Here is a 16,072-nt window from a genome sequence, read left to right as displayed (position 1 = left end):
GCCCTGATGAAGGTGATGGAGGATGTGGTGGTTAAGAGAGGGAGGGATATAGCGATAAATTCGCGGCAATGGGCGAGGGGTGTAGAGGAAGGAGGAAACCAGGGGGTGAGAAGGAACAAGCCTGTGGACAGTGTAAAGGATGTGTAAATGTTGGAGGAGAAGGAGGAGGTGGGGGAAGAGGATGAGGTCATATCCAAACTTTCATTACCCCTCAATAACTTTTTTCCTTTTTGGTTCCTTTATTCTTATTTCATTCCTCACACGAGATGGGCCTGCAGCGGCCTACATATGTGGTTCTTCAGCCAAATGGTACAACATTAGATACAATAGAAAACAATAGAAAATATATGTAGGGAAAAACATGGTGACAATATGTAACACTATAGAAATGAAGTCGTTCGTCTGTAGGCTTGGTATACACAAATGAGGTCAACAGTTAAAAAAAATGTAGACATCCAGTTGGAGACACAAACGTAGAAGGACACCGAAAAACACTGTTGAAGAAACAGTGGTGCACTGAACCACTGTGGTGAGGATCATCAGCGAAAAGGTAACCAACACACTGAAGAAGGGGGGGCTGCCACTGAGTGTAAGGAAAAGGCATGAGGGAAGGAGAAGGGGAAGGAGCCAGTGCGAGAGAGAAGGGTAGGGTGAGGGGAGAGGGTAGGTGTTGGAAGCCCTGGGAGGAGAAGTGGAGGAAGAGGGAGACAAGGGAGAGGGGAGAGGGGAGAAAGGAAGGTTGGTAGAAGAGAGGGAGACCAGGAGGAAAAAAGGGGGAGAGGGAGAGGGGGTTAGAGCTGGTAGGATGGCTAGGTGGGGGAACAAAGACATCACAGGGAGGGGAAGTCGGCAGAAACCACACTGGGCGAGAGTGTGGAGAGTGTGAAGATGAAGAGCAGGCAGGACGCAAGAATACAGGCATGGCAGTGGAACAGGGTGGGCGCAGAGGCGAGGGACAAGTGGGTGTGGAGGATCGAGTCTGCAGGGGGTGTAAAGAATTTGTTTGAGGAAAAGGAGAAGGTGCGGGAAGGGAATCAAGTCAGAAAGGATCCACATGGGGGTTGGGAGGCGGATGCAATAGGCAGGGCAGAGCACATGGCATTCAAGGATTTGGATGGACTTATAGTATGTGGGAGGGGCGGAAACCCAGGTGGGATAGGCATAGCAGAGGATGGGGCAGATGAGGGATTGATAAGTGTGGAAGAGAGTGGAGAAGTTGTAACCCCATGTTTGGGTGGAGAAGAGTTTAAGGAGACAGAGGCAGGTACGGGCCTCATCGTGGACTGCCCAGAGATGGGGGTCCAGGAATGGCGGCAGTTGAGGGTGACACCAAGATACTTTAGAGTTTGGGGTGAGGTTGATGGGGTGGCAATATATGGTTAGGTAAAAATCTAGGAGACGGAAGATAGGGGTGGTGTTCCCTACCATGATTGCCTGGATTTTGGAAGGATTGATCATGAGCAACCACTGGTTACATCAAGCGGTGAATTGGTCAAGGTGGGATTGAAGAAGGCATTGGGAGCATTGGAGGGTGAGGCCGAGGGCAAGGAAGGCAGTCTCATCAGCAAATTGGAGAAGTTGGATGGGGTGGGGTGATGGCATGTTCGCCTTATAGAGGAGGTAAAGAAGAGGAGAGATGATGGAGCCCTGGGTCACACTGGCGAAAGGGTAGAAGATATAAGAGTCAGTATTGTGGATGGTAACATAGGAGGGTGGTGGGAGACGAAGGAGGCGACCAGACAGGCATAAATGATGTGAAGGGCGAAGGTTTGGAGCTTGAAAAGGAGACCGGAATGCCAGACATGGTAGTATGCAAGTTTAAGGTCAAGGAACATGAAGGTGCTGGAGCGATGGGAATTTAGTTGGCTGCCAAGGAGGTGCGAGTGCCAGACACGGTTGTACGCACGTTTGAGGTGAAGGGACATGAAGACGGTGGAGCGATGGGAATTTAGTTGGCCGGAGAGGAGGTGGGTGAGATGGAGGAGGAGGTCATCAACAGAGAAGGAGGGTTGGAAGCCACATTGGATAGAGGGAAGGAGACAATGCAGGTGGAAGTGCTGGTGAATTCTTCAGGTGAAGATGGACTCCAAGTTATTGCTGAAGAGTGAGGGAATGGTAGGAGGAGCCATCAGTGGGTGGTTTGGTAGGATTGACGAACATCAGGATCCAGGAGGTTTTCCACAGGTTGCGGTAGTAGCCGATCATGAGGACCACATTATAGAGCACAGCCAGGATGGTGAGGAAAGATATGGGTGCCTCACAGAGATAGTGGTAGGTGACAGGGTCGTGACCAGGAATGGTGTAACGTTTAGTGTGAAGTGTGGCTATGGTGTCTTGTGTGGTGATGGGAATGTTAAGAGGTGCGTGTGGGATGTGGTCCAAGTACTGGAAGCTAAGGGCATGCGGGGGACCAGAGGTGTCAGTACAATCACAGACATCTGGGAAGAGGGAGTAATCAAACATGGGATCATCAGGAATAGTAAGGATATTGGACAGGTAGGAAGCAAAATGATTGGCCTTACTGAGGTTGTCAGGAAAAGGTTGATCATCATGGAGGAGGGGATACTGTGGGGAGGGATTAGATCCAGTAAGGCGATGGAAGGCTGACCAGTACTTGGATGATGTGATAGGGAGAGTATCACTTAGGTGGGTGCTGGTGCCAATCCCAGGGTTTTTTGGCAGTGAGCAAATTTCAGATCCCACCCTAGAGTTGCCAGTGGCGATGGAGTGTGTCCCAGTCCAATGTGTGGAGAAAGTCATGGTAGAGATGGCAGGATTCATGAAGGAGAAGGATGGCCTGTGGGGGTTAAGTGGGGCAGTGCAGGTGAATGAAGGTAGTGGGGAAATGAGCTTCAACAGCCTCAGACAGGGTTTGGTGGAGAAAGCAGGTGGCATGGGTGACATCATCAGGATGCTGGAAGGCCAGAGGGTGGTCATCAAACCGGGTACCTAGGGTCGCCCAGTAGGCATTCTATTTAGCACGAGAGTAGTCATGGACGAACTTTTGGGGAGGGTCGGTGGATGGAGCGAGGCGTGGGTTTCACCCATCTGTCACGATAAGGACAGGGAGATGGATGCTACCAATAGGGTCGAGAACATCCACTGTAAGGCCAGGACTATGTTGGGAGTGGTATTGGATTCGGGGAAGGTGTGGTGGGGGATGGGAAGGAAATCACCTTGAAGTGAGGTGAGGAACTGATGCCACCATCCTAGCTCGGCGGTGGTACAACTGCGGATGTTTATGTTGGCGGCAATCACATAGGAGGAGAAGGTGCAGTCAATGTGGGAAAGGATGTTAAATGGTATGGGGCCAGTGGCACGGACATAGATGGTGGCACAGGTTATGGTGAGGCCAGGGAAAAAGAGGCTGAGGTTAAAATGTTCAGTGGGGTCACGAAGGAGGATTTGGAGCCAAACAGGGACCTGGCGTAGGTGGCTGATGGCAACTCTGCCACGTGCAATCAGGAAGGGATTATCGGAGCAGTGAATGAAGTAGGGCGAAGTGCTTATGATACGCGGGGGCTGGAGAAAAGTTTTACTGATGAGGAAGGCATCCACGTAGTGGGTCAGGAGGGTGTGCATGAGGAGATGGTTGTTGGTAGCTAGAGAATGGATGTTACTGAACACGATACGATGCTGCCACGACATGGTGAGGTTTAAGCTAGGATGTTGAGACGGGAGACCGGCTTGGGGAAATAACACAGCTCGCTACGTATTGCTCACAGGGGCATAGTGAGGATAAGATTTGAATAATTGCTGCACACATTCAAACAATCCATCTTCCCGCACCCCATGTGCGAATCGAGCAAGAAAAAGCCCTAATAACAGGTACAATGGGACGTACCCCCTGCCATGCATCTCACAGTCGTTTGCAGAGTATAACTGTTGATTTTACATATGGTCGTAGTTATTGTGCTAGTTCAGAATTAACTAACCTACTGCAAGAATTTCCAAAAGTTTGCATTGAAAAGTTGGAGTAGCTACGAGTTTGCATTTGGTACATGTTAGCTCATATGTTTCTGTATACGGAAAGCAGATAATATAGTGAAGTAGAAGGATCACCAATACATAGACAGGAAAGAAAATACCAACACCAAGAAGGCGTTGTGCATTATAAACAAAAGCTGACAGGTGTGTTTCTACGTCTGAAAGATTATGTCTTTACAGATTGCGTCACAGTCGCATAAGGGTGGTGCTAGTAGCTTCAGTTACCTCTGCTATTGGGTGTGCTGAATTGATGTTAGTCAAGAATGCCTTTCAAAACTGGTTCAAATGGCTGTAAGCACTATAGGACTTAACATCTGAGGCCATCAGTCCCCTAGACTCAGAACTACTTAAATCTAACTAACCTAAGGACATCACACACATCCATTCCCGAGGCAGGATTCGAACCTGCGACCATAGCAGCAGCGCGGTTCTGGACTTAAGCGCCTGGAACCGCTCGGCCGCAGCGGCCAACAACAATGCCTTTAAGGAGACAAAGATGCCATTATCAATGTCTCACTGAGTTTCAATGAGGCTGTATTATAGGGCTACGCAAAGCTGGAAGTTCTGTCTGTGATACTGCAAAAAGACTAAGCTGGAAATTGCTCACTGTACATTATTGCTGTCAGCAGTGGTCACGAAAATGTAGTCACAAGAAAAATGAGCTGCAGACAGGCACATTGGCACTTTCAAGAGGGATGACCATCGTGTTTGGCGTATGGTTATGGTGCAGCGTATTGCGTCTGCCCCAGGAGTGTAAGCAGCAGTTGGCACTATAGTGACACAACGAACTGTTAGAAACCAGTTGCCTCAAGAACAGCTCCGAGCCAGGCGCCTTGTAATGTGCACTCCACTGAACCCAAACCATCGCCATTTGCGACATAATTAGTGTCAAGCAAGAGCTCATTGGATGGCAGGGTGCAGTTCGCTGTGTTTCCTCATGAGAGTTTCTTGTGTCGGTCGGTGCCAGTGATGGCCGTGTGTTGTTTAGGACTCGGCCAGCTGACGACCTGCAACCAACCTGTCAGTGTGATAGGCACAATAGACCTATACTTGGAGCTTTTGTCTGGAGTGCGACTTCGTATCACAGCAGGAGCACTCTCGTGGTTATCCCACGCATTCCGGCCGCAAATTTGTATGTAAGTCCGGTGATTCGATCTGTTGTGGTGCCATTCATGAAGAACATTCCAGTGGGTGTTTTCCAACAGGATAACACTCGACCGCACACAGCTATTGTAGCTCAATACACTCTTCAGAGAATCGACATGTTGCTTTAGCGGGCTCCACCACCGATCTGTCTGATCGAGCACATATGAGACATCATCGGACGACAGATCCAGTGCTATCCACAACCAGCATTAACCATACCGTTATTGACCGACCCAGTGCAACAGACATGGAACTCCACCCCACAAACTGACACCTGAGACCTTCACAACACAATACATCTACGTTTTCATGGTTTCAATCAACATTTTGGAACTTACGCTGGTTAATAGTGTACTATCCCTTTGATTTGCGACAGCTTATCTTGCACTTAAATTAACCTATGACCTTGCAGTTTTAATCACTGAAATATGTCACCAAAGCAAGTTTAGCCAAGAAATTTCATTACTCCACAGTAATTATTATTTGTTGGTGCGATTTTTTCTTCTGTCAGCGTATTTAACATTCTCTCTGTTCAACATCTGGACTCAATAAAGGGACATAGATGGTTAATTTACAGCCTTTCCCAATCGTACTTCACGATATCTTCTCGCTTGCAAAAGGATGCGCAAAGTATATTCACGTAAAAGCTTGAAAATTAACAGCAGTTTCCCCCTACGAAACATACACTATGTGATCAAAAGTATCCGGAAACATGGCTGAAAATGACTTACAAGTTCGTGGCGCCTTCCATCGGTAATGCTGGAATTCAGTACAGTGTTGGCCCACCTTTAGCTTTGATCACAGCTTCCACTATTGCAGGCATACGTTCAATCAGGTGCTGGAAGGTTTTTTCGGGAATGACAGCCCATTCTTCACGGCGTGTTGCACTGAGGAGAGGTATTGATGTCAGTCGGTGAGGCCTGGCACGAAGTTACCATTCTAAAATATCCCAAAGGTGTTCTGTAGGATTCAGGTCAAGACTCTGTTCAGGCCAGTCCTTTAGAGCGATGTTATTGTCGTGTAACCACTCTCCCACAGGCCGTTCGATCGTGTTGTAAGGTGCAATCGCCACCCTTGACTTGATCTTCAACAGTGGGAGCAAGAAGGTGGTTAAAACATCAATGTAGGTCCGTGCTGTGATAGTGCAACACAAAACAACAAGGGGTGCAAGCCTCCTCCATGAAAAACACGACCACTCCATAACACCACCACCTCCGAAGATTACTGTTGGCATTAGATACGCTAGCAGATGACGTTCACCGGACATTCGCCATACCCGCACCCTGTTCATTGAATCGCCAGATTGTGTACCATGATTCGTCACTCCACAACGTTTTTCCACTGTTCAATCGTCCAATGTTTACTCTCCTTACACCGAGCGGGGCATCGTTTGACATTTACCGGCGTGATGTGTGGCTTATGAACAGCTGCTCGACCATGAAATCCAAGTTTTCTGACCTGCTGCCTGACTTTCATAGTACTTGCAGTGGATCCTGATGCAGTTTTGAATTCCTGTGTGACAGTCAGGATAGATGTCTGCCTACCACACATAACGATCCTCTCCAATTGACGGCGGTCTCTGCAAGTCAACAGACGAGGTCGGTCTGTACGCTTTTGTGCTGTATATGTTACTTCTAGTTTCCACTCCACTATCACATCGGAAACAGTGCACCTAGGTATGTTTAGGAGTGGGGAAATTTCGCATACAGACTTATGACACAGGTGATACCCAATCACTTGACCATGTTCAAAGTCTGTGAATTCTTGGCCATGTTCAAAGTCTGTGAGTTCCGCGGAGCGTCCCATTCTGCTCTCTCATGATGTCATTGATATGGAGTACCTGGCAGTAGGTAGCTGCACAATGCAGCACAGAGCTGGTTGATGTGGTGAATGGTATCTGTGGATCTGAATGCCTATACCAGTTTCTTTGGGGCCTGAGTGCATAAAAACCATCATAAAAGTTAGAAATCTAGATTCCAGATTAGAATTATTTTGTCAAATAAAGGGCGCTCAGCCCAATCATGTCGATTTGTCATTCCACTCCCAGCATCATTGTACATACATTTATCCATTTGCTGCCATGGATTAAGTAGCTAGAATTGTATGTGATTGCTGTGTCTTTTTGTACTAAGAAAAACCCGGCTTTCCGTTCCAATCTATCACGAAGTCTTTTGGCAATCTGCGCAGCACTCAGAATGGGCCTGTATGTGTTTGGTAGAAATCAGACACGTGTTCTTCAGACAATAGTTTCGTTGTTTTGTCCGTCAGTAGCTCAGCAGAGTGGGAGGGGAAGAGCAGAGAGGAGCTTAAAGAAATGTCTAGGCATATGAAGATAAAGTGGGCCTGGTTGTGAGAGTAAGTGGCGTAGCTATTGAAATGGAAGACGGAGCAGCAGCAAGGGAGATCTGCTGGATTGTATGGGGATGTTGCAGTGGGTGGATATTCAGCAGAACAATGGTCAGGAACCAGATGTCTTCAGCTGTAGGGGGAGGGTGGAGGAAATTGATGGGATGGATGGGCTGGTCAATGTGGTGAATGGGGACAGTGAGCTCAGGATTGGTGAGAGGGGGTTTGGCTTTGCATTTGGAGGAGTGGGTGGGGTGGAATTCGTAGCAGGTGTTGCAGGAAGGAGGAGACCAAGGTTAGGACATTGTTTAAGGTCGTGGGAGGCACTCCACGAGGTAATGGTGGATGCAGGGCAAGTAGAGGTGTAAATGATGGTGCTAGTGGGTGTGTCCATGATGAAATTCGTTGTCCACTGGCAATAGGAGTCACTGAAATGGGAAAATATACAAATATGGAGGGTGGCTGTGACGAAGACAGGGGGGGGGGGGGGGGGGGAGGGGCGCCGGCGGCGGCGGCAGCCGGCAGACAGATGGCAAAGGCACCTTGAGAGTAGCCCGGGTGGCATAATCCTCCGATTTGGAAGTGAGGGGATCCAACCCTCGAGATGTTAATTTTATTCCCTTACTGAATTCAATCCCCCCTGGCGATAGACGCGTAAAGCCCAAATAAGAAAAGAGAAAAAAAAAACACATTATGGGAAGATAACAAACGATATAAAAAGGCGATAAAACGGTGACTTTGTTAAAAACGGTAAAGTGGCGGAAAAGTTGCAGAAGTAAAAACAGAGAAAATATGGGGTTGATGACGCTAATGAAGGCATACAGAAAGTACAGACGCAAAATTTAAAAAACATGGCGACGTTACGTTTTCTGTTTGCAACAACCATGCGTGTGAGCCCACCGGCGACTGTTTCAACAAACCTAATCGTAGTTCTCCTATCAACACCACCAAGGAACAAAGCCTCGCTACGCCTGCTGTGACATCACAGCTCTGCGACTGAGTTCAGAAACTAGCACTGAAGTAGCGGAAGGGAATGCACATTCGCTATTTGACTAATGATAGAAGTAACGAAAACAATGAAACCTTCAACTAAGAGAGTACTGTATACTGTATCACCTAGATTGTAAATGATGAACTGCGGCGTACCACGATTGAGTGAAAAAGATTTATATAAATATTGGATCCTGTATCTTCAAAGGCAGTTCATATAGTCACCACTACCTACTTTTTAGAATTTTAAGCACTTATAGCGTCACCTTGCTGCTGATTAGATCTTACAATTAGGTAACCAACGCAATATTTCGACTACCTAAGGAATAATGATTTTCCTTGAATACAAAAAAAAAAAAAAAATAAAAACAAATAAAGTAAATAAAAAAAATACACTAGGACCTTCAAAATTCGCCTACAAATAATATAAATCATTTATCCTATTTTTTCAGTCACCACTACCTACTTTTTATGCGATGTAAAATTTTAAGCACTTACAGCATTGCCTTGCTGCATATTCCATTTTATAATTAGGTTACCTTCCACATGACAGTTTAGACTACATAAGTAATAATGATTTTCCTTGATTGTTAATAACATTACACTAAGACCGTAAAAATTCACCGCAAATAATGTAAATCATTTATTAAAAGCTTTTTCATTTAGTAACTTATGAGAAAGGGGCATGTGATGCTTAACAAGCTTCACTTTAATAAGTAAATTTCCAGAAAACATTTATTTCACAATTTTTTGTGACAAGGAGTCAGATGTCAAGACTTTTTCATTCTTTTATAAATACTTACATCTTTTGTCACACACACATCATTTTTTCGTTTTACAAAGTTGTTTAGTAAAATATTTGCACTGCAAGTCAATATACAATGTATGATAGATTCAAGAGTGTGACCTTTTAAACAATGGAAACCAAGAAGTAAGTCTTTTGGCACATTAATTGCTGCTTCTTTCACAAGCACATTTCTTTGATTTACTTGTTGCAGGAACAAATTTTTCCTTTTCTTTAAGAATTTTTTATAGTGTAAGTATACATAGGAAACACATGTGACTACATCACTGCTAGGGTATGTTAAACCTCCCCTGTCATTTGCCATTATCAAATCATCTGCTTGTCTTGTTTCTTCGGATGTTACAAACCCTTCACAATATGGACAATTTATTTTAGATGCACTTGGTGTGAGCAATATAATGGAGTAATGGCCAAGTGTTTTCGTCTATTTCATCAACATCACTATCATCAACTACTACATTTAATAGCTCTGGGTTGTCGATATCTTCAAAGCCTGGGATTCTACAACAAGCAGCATCAACATAATTAGGTCTTACATCACCAAACACTTTGGACTTTAATACAAGAGGAAACATACTCTGGGCCCTTAATTTTCCTTGTTCCAAATACCTGCCTTAGCGATACATGGTAACTTCCCCCATTAAGTTGGCGGTATTTCCCAAACCTGTCCTTCAAACTGTTTGTCTGTATTTTCCCAAAGAGCAAATATGTTCTCTTCTTCTCACACAGCCAGTATTCACTAAAATCAATAAAGGCTGCAGTAGTATGTTTGAGAGGAAAGTGTGTTTCTCTGGTCAATTTCTTTCCTCCATTGCAATCTTCCCATGAACACAACCACGAGAGAAAGTTTCTCAAAAAGTCATGAATATGTTTTGAATTGAGAGTAATCTGTTCTTGGTAAACATTTCTTAGCCTTTTACCCTTCAGCAGCGTTTCAACATTTAATATCAAACCACTGACTTATTATTTTTACAAATGTGGCAATACTCTCCCAGTTTTCAAATTCTTTCTTGCACCTAGTTGTTGCATTGCAACAACTGTCATGTTATTAAAAATACGCAATGCTAATTTCACATTTTGCCATTCAAAGAATTTGGATATGGTGACTTAAGTGTTAAAGTGCTGCCATACTGCAATAGTTCACCTTTTTCTAGTAAATGTAGTTCCTTCAGTGCTGTAACAGAAGCAAGACCTCCCTTCAAGCTATCACTAAAAGAAGGAAAGCATATAATTTGGTCCTTTTCATTACCCCAGTTGTTCCGTTTACATTTTAAAATGTGTACAGTATCTACAAAATAGTAAATTGGGCGGTCTGCAGAAGTCTGCTCAGGATGAACATATTTTATCTGTACACTAGGAGGGAGGGGGGGGGGGAAGAAAAGTACGAAATAGCTTTCTTATTAATAGCATTATTGTCAGCTACTACTATTACCTGAAATCCCACTGCTTCAAGTTTAATTGAATTGTGTGAACTGGGAGAATATGCACCACATCTTTGTACACTGAATCCATACTCTGGATCATAAAAACATAAGCACTAGTTGCACACAAAACCACATCTGTGTTAAAAGCACCACCTACAACATTGCCACCTATATAGTCAGGTTGTGACTTTAAATAAATCTGATCCATCAACATTACAGTTTTATCATTCACAGATAAAGCACCAACTTTTTGTGGTATGTAACTGAGAAACTGCTGACTCTGATGCTCAATGATTGGGTTAGTTGGAATTTTACTGCAAAGTTTTGACAAAGTACTGGGACTGGAAATGGAAAAATTACGAGCACTCCTCAAAAACCTATATGCATGTGGACTGACCATAAAATCATTGAAACACTCCCGTACCTAATCTGTGTTGGACTATTAAATCTTGGAAATGAAACTTGTTCCTTCAAAAATTTAATTTTATGCTCACTTTCTGGTAATTTTTCTTACAAGTTTTCCAAAATGTCTTCAATGCAAGACAAACTTGCCTCAAATGGAGCCTCATTTATATGAAACATCACTTACAACTCTTTCAAAATATTGCTAACTGTACCAGTATCACTTACTTGGTTTGGTAATTTAATCTTACCAGCACAATTCAGCTCAGCTTCCTTCACAAATGCACTTAACACTAAATCACTATTTATAACGACATGACACACAACACTTAGATAAGGAGCATCCTTTAACACCCGTGACCCAGTCACTGTGCTTTTCACAATCAGATAATTTTGATTTAAAATCTTCTAAACTAGCAAATGAACTCTTCTCCATCATTTTTTGTGTGATTCCACACTCTGCTCAATGACTTTCTCAAGTGCTTGGTTCCCCAAACGTTCGCGACCCTCTGGATCTTCTCGAGCTGGTGCTTGTTTTGAAGATAAATACGTACGTCTTCCTGGCAACTTTGATGGTACAGCATCTGCAAATAGAGAGAGATAAACATGAGATTCGTATAGCAATGTTTAATGATTTTAGATATTTAACAATATCGTAAGAAAATTAAGGAACCTGTACTTTAATCTGTAAACTGATTACAAGTACCCTTTACGACAAATTTTCACGAACGTTTCTTTAAACGTGGACGGTCCAAAGGTGCTGTAAACTGTACAGAGTTTGCCAGTTTTGGGTCGTAAGCACTGGTAATTTTAACAATGACGTCTGCAGTGAAATGCAGTTCACATATCTGAAAAGAAGCATATATTTCACTGTTAACGTAAGGCAGAATGTAAACTGACAAATGAAATCTAACTGAGGACTGCATAAAGTGAGCTTAAAAGTATTATGCTTCGTTATAGATAGGCTATTGATTTGAATATTCAGTTCTGTGACATAGCAGTATTAAAAAGGGTAACAATATAGAAATAAATTTAAATTACAGATACTTACAACGAACTGTGTACTGGGTCCCCAGTCATTCCTACGAACTGCAGCGATCCGTTTCAATCTTAATGCTTCATCAGACGGGAATGATAAGACGCTAACCTTTAAACCGTTGTCGTAGTTTCCCCTACAATAGGGCATACAGCACTTGCGTGGCATTTTGACAAGATGCTCAATAACAATCCGAATCGCATATGACAGTGAGAACAAGATTTCCGTCACAAATGTTACAAGTCATTGCTACGAAAACAAACCAAAGCAGTGACCACGCTTCCAAACATGAAACACTGCTTCTACCACAGATAGCACTGCTCAACTGCAGAACGCGAACGTCACAGCTCCCACAGAATTGTGTGCGTAAGCTTTGTTTTTAGGTGAAGTTGCTACAATGCGACTCGTTTTCGGCCAGTCACGAATTGCAAACGGAGCTAAAATGATAGCCATATTTTCTGAGGTGGCGCCTCGCAGTGACATCTGTTGGCAGCGCCCAGCAACACTGAAGTATTCAAGCGCTGCTTATTTTACTTTACAAGTTCAGCACGAAAATATTGAGAGTAAGAAACAATTCCGTAGTTATATCAAGTATTTATTTCTATACTGCTAATAAAATAGCAATAACCACCTTCGCCCTTGGTTTGTCTGTGAAGAATATATTTCATACCCACAAAATTTCTTGGTAAGGTATTCTTTAGATATGGTAACTTCTGCTGTAACCAGTTGTACTTATCTTTATTAATGAAGAATTTTTGTAAGGTACGGATTGTATATTCCGTACCCATATAAGAAGTCCAAATTGAGTATCGGTATCTCTGCAGTGCTTTACTATACGTGAAATATATCTTCTCCTTCCAACAATTGTCTTATCGACTGCAATATGGTTTGCTAGTGCGTTATGGGGCTGACGTATTTGCATATATCCCTGTCTCTCCCAGTAATTCTCAACAAGCAACTCCTCAAGCTAAGGGTCAAATCGGGTAGACTGGTAGTATTTCCAAACTTCGACTTTCGAAGAAGTCGGAAACTTAGTTTTAAACCAATATCGAGTTCACAGTAAAGCAACCACCTTCCTTTTATTTTCGTGTTTATCTTCCTTGTCTGCCCAGTCTGTAAATTTCATTGATTTAATGGTTGCATGATAGTTTAGTTTTTTGTATGAAATTCCAAGGGTACTATCGCCTTCCCTCGCTCCAGTATTTAAATTACAGGAAGCTTTTCTTTCGTCGACGGCGCACAGCTTTGGAAATCCAGGCAAGTAGATCCTATTTAGTAATGGGCTTTGTGGTATTGTGAGTTCTAAGGGACGAAAAGCGGAACACAAAATTGTTAGAGAGAAAACAGGAAATGTAATGTACATTCGGATTCTGGGATGCAAACAGGCTGATCGGTTAAAATGATTGTGGCTAGAATATCGTATTTTCCCATAGCATATAAATGTATAGGATCTGTTTAGACTGTGAGGTATGTACTAAAGCTGCACGTGAAGTGTTGTACTCATGAACGTTATAAACGGCAGATTTAGTTTCATAGCTGTGTTGTATGCAACTTACTACTGTTGTGGTGGCATCCGTCATATCCATTCCTGAACAAAAAACAACAACTGATTAATTTTACTAAAATTACCACACTATCTACGATAAACAACACTATATTAAGCTTAACACAAAATCATTAACTCAATGAAACGAATTCCACTACAAACACAGCCGACACTCGAACAATTCTGGATAATGAGCAAAAGCAAACTGCGCCCATTATAGCACACAAACGAAAACCCTGAACACACCACAAGAGAGCACAACAAACCACAACACGACGACATCTACAAACACGCCACACTCACAAGGCAAACTCCGCGCCGTCTTGACGTCACACGACAACACCCGTACGTCACGGTCAAAGCCGACGCGTGGGATCGGACGCTTCTGTCGTCCCCTCTCAGATTATACTAGTGAATTATATAAGAAAACTTTTGTGGTTGTTGTTGAACGCTTTGGTGAACCTTTGGCAGACTTAGTGATAAACAATTGTTATGTTTTCTTCTAAATTTTGATTCAAATAACCTCATGGGTGGCAGACAGCTATGGTGGTGAAGGGTCATTCATTATTTACATCGTTCCACATGAAATGAGCAAGAGCTGCGCATGCAATGCAAATAGAGCAAAACATACATTCAGATTTATTGTTGTCATTGTCAGCAGCAGTGGGAAGTACATCAGTGGGGATTGTGGATAGAGCAACAGTTGGCTATCGCCTTCCTGTGCATCGTACTGCAGCTGAGAAAGCTGTGTGGTGCCTAAAAATCAGTCATTATAGTGGGCACATAGGTGTCAAGAAAGAACAGCAGTTGGCTGACTCTTAGTCACTCCCACAATCACAGTTACTTTAATCAAGGCGTAGTGTGGTTGTGAAAAAATCATTTCATGCTGAAATTTGATCTGCACTATCAATACAAGACAGAAATATAACTTTTGCGTAAACTTTGCATCCTTAACTAAGATTTAACAAAGTTATGTATTATGGTATGAGGATATTTGAGAAGCTCCCATCTAACATACAACAAGAAATTAGTTATCTCAGGAAATTCAAAGGAAAATTTAAAAAATGCGTCAGTAGTGACTCCTTCGATTGATTATCTTAGTGCAAGGATTTCATTCCTACTTTAGGTGGATGGCAGGTAGTGTGCTGTAAACTGTCCTATGTAATTACATATGTAGGTTACTGTTTTTTCTAAAAAATACTTGATTAATGAACTAAATATCATGTTTCTTATAAGGCATCCTGAAGGTAACTAATGTAACTGAAGTAGCAGCAGCTTTCTTTCTAATTCACTAGAACACATTTAACTGGCATAAAAAGAACTAGCATTAAGCAGTATTGTGATAGTTTCTTGTTAATATAGTGTACAGCTTAAACAATGTTTGGTTGTCTTTTGTTAATGTTTACCTTCACTTACTCCCTGTAGGTTCACTTCCTTGGTGGTAGAGTAGAAGAAATTTCTATTCTTTTTCACCTTCTTGGTCGGATGATGAATGAGTAGAATAAATTTCTATTCTTTTGAAATTGTGATGGTTTATTTATGTCAAGAAATGTTAGTAAATGTATATAATGTGAAGGTGATATTAGAACACGTACCTATATAATGGGTGTCTGTAAATCCGTAGCATCACTATCTTCAGCTGTCCAGTTGCAGTGTGAATGCAATACATGATCAGATTAGCTGACTAAATGTGCCACCATTTAACAACTTAATATGTAGTTAAATGTAGGAGTTTTTTGAAAATGATTTGCACCTAATTGGCCACAGAGTGGTGTATTCTACATACAAAATTCATATTGCTGATCAGTACATACATAATTCTTTTCTAATTTGACATGTATTGCTGTTATTCTAATTTGACATGTAATGATGTTATTCTACTCACGTTTGTTCTTTCCGTTACTGCCAGGTTCTATCTTAAAATATGCAATAATTCATTCAATATATCTCTGATGTATTTTCAGAAACACATTGCAAATCCAGTACCACAACAGAGTGACTACAGGATTGCACAACCAAACGTTCTCTGCCAACACCCTATATTTTCTGGGATGGTTACTAGAGATAGGCAACAGCCAGTACCCAAGATCATTATTTTTATTTTACCATCTGTGTCAAATTAATGTGTCTGGTAATATATTAATAATGTTATATCACTGTCTGTAGTAGTATCATAGATACACTTCAAGAAAATGAAATGGTTTACATTCCACTGTGAAAACCCATGTCATAAAATGTTTACTGCAGTGGATGACACGTGTATCTCTTGTGTTGGAGTTACTGTTGCAGTGAATGTGATTTTTTAGTATGACATGTTAAAAACAACAGCAGTAAAATAAATTTGTTTATTGCAACAGGAGTTACCGGTACGTCTTTTATATATGTTGTAT

The 16,072-nt window shown here is 42.5% G+C and overlaps 1 long non-coding RNA gene across 3 annotated transcripts; it reads right to left on the bottom strand.

Moving 5' to 3' along the window:
• Positions 1-9,186: 9,186 nt before the first annotated feature.
• LOC124720016 lies at positions 9,187-12,574 on the bottom strand. 3 transcript variants are annotated; one of them, XR_007006037.1, is made up of 3 exons: positions 12,152-12,574; positions 11,780-11,948; positions 9,187-11,684 (listed from the first exon to the last, which is right to left on the bottom strand). It is a non-coding gene; the product is annotated as an uncharacterized LOC124720016 (long non-coding RNA). The 3 variants fall into 3 exon arrangements; XR_007006036.1 differs by having other exon boundaries at positions 11,807-11,948; XR_007006038.1 differs by having other exon boundaries at positions 11,831-11,948.
• Positions 12,575-16,072: the final 3,498 nt, after the last annotated feature.

Source organism: Schistocerca piceifrons, chromosome 11 (assembly GCF_021461385.2).
Source record: "Schistocerca piceifrons isolate TAMUIC-IGC-003096 chromosome 11, iqSchPice1.1, whole genome shotgun sequence".
NCBI lineage: Eukaryota > Metazoa > Arthropoda > Insecta > Orthoptera > Acrididae > Schistocerca > Schistocerca piceifrons.
The sequence above is the reverse complement of the archived record's forward strand: the minus strand, read 5'-3'. Positions and strand labels throughout refer to the sequence as shown.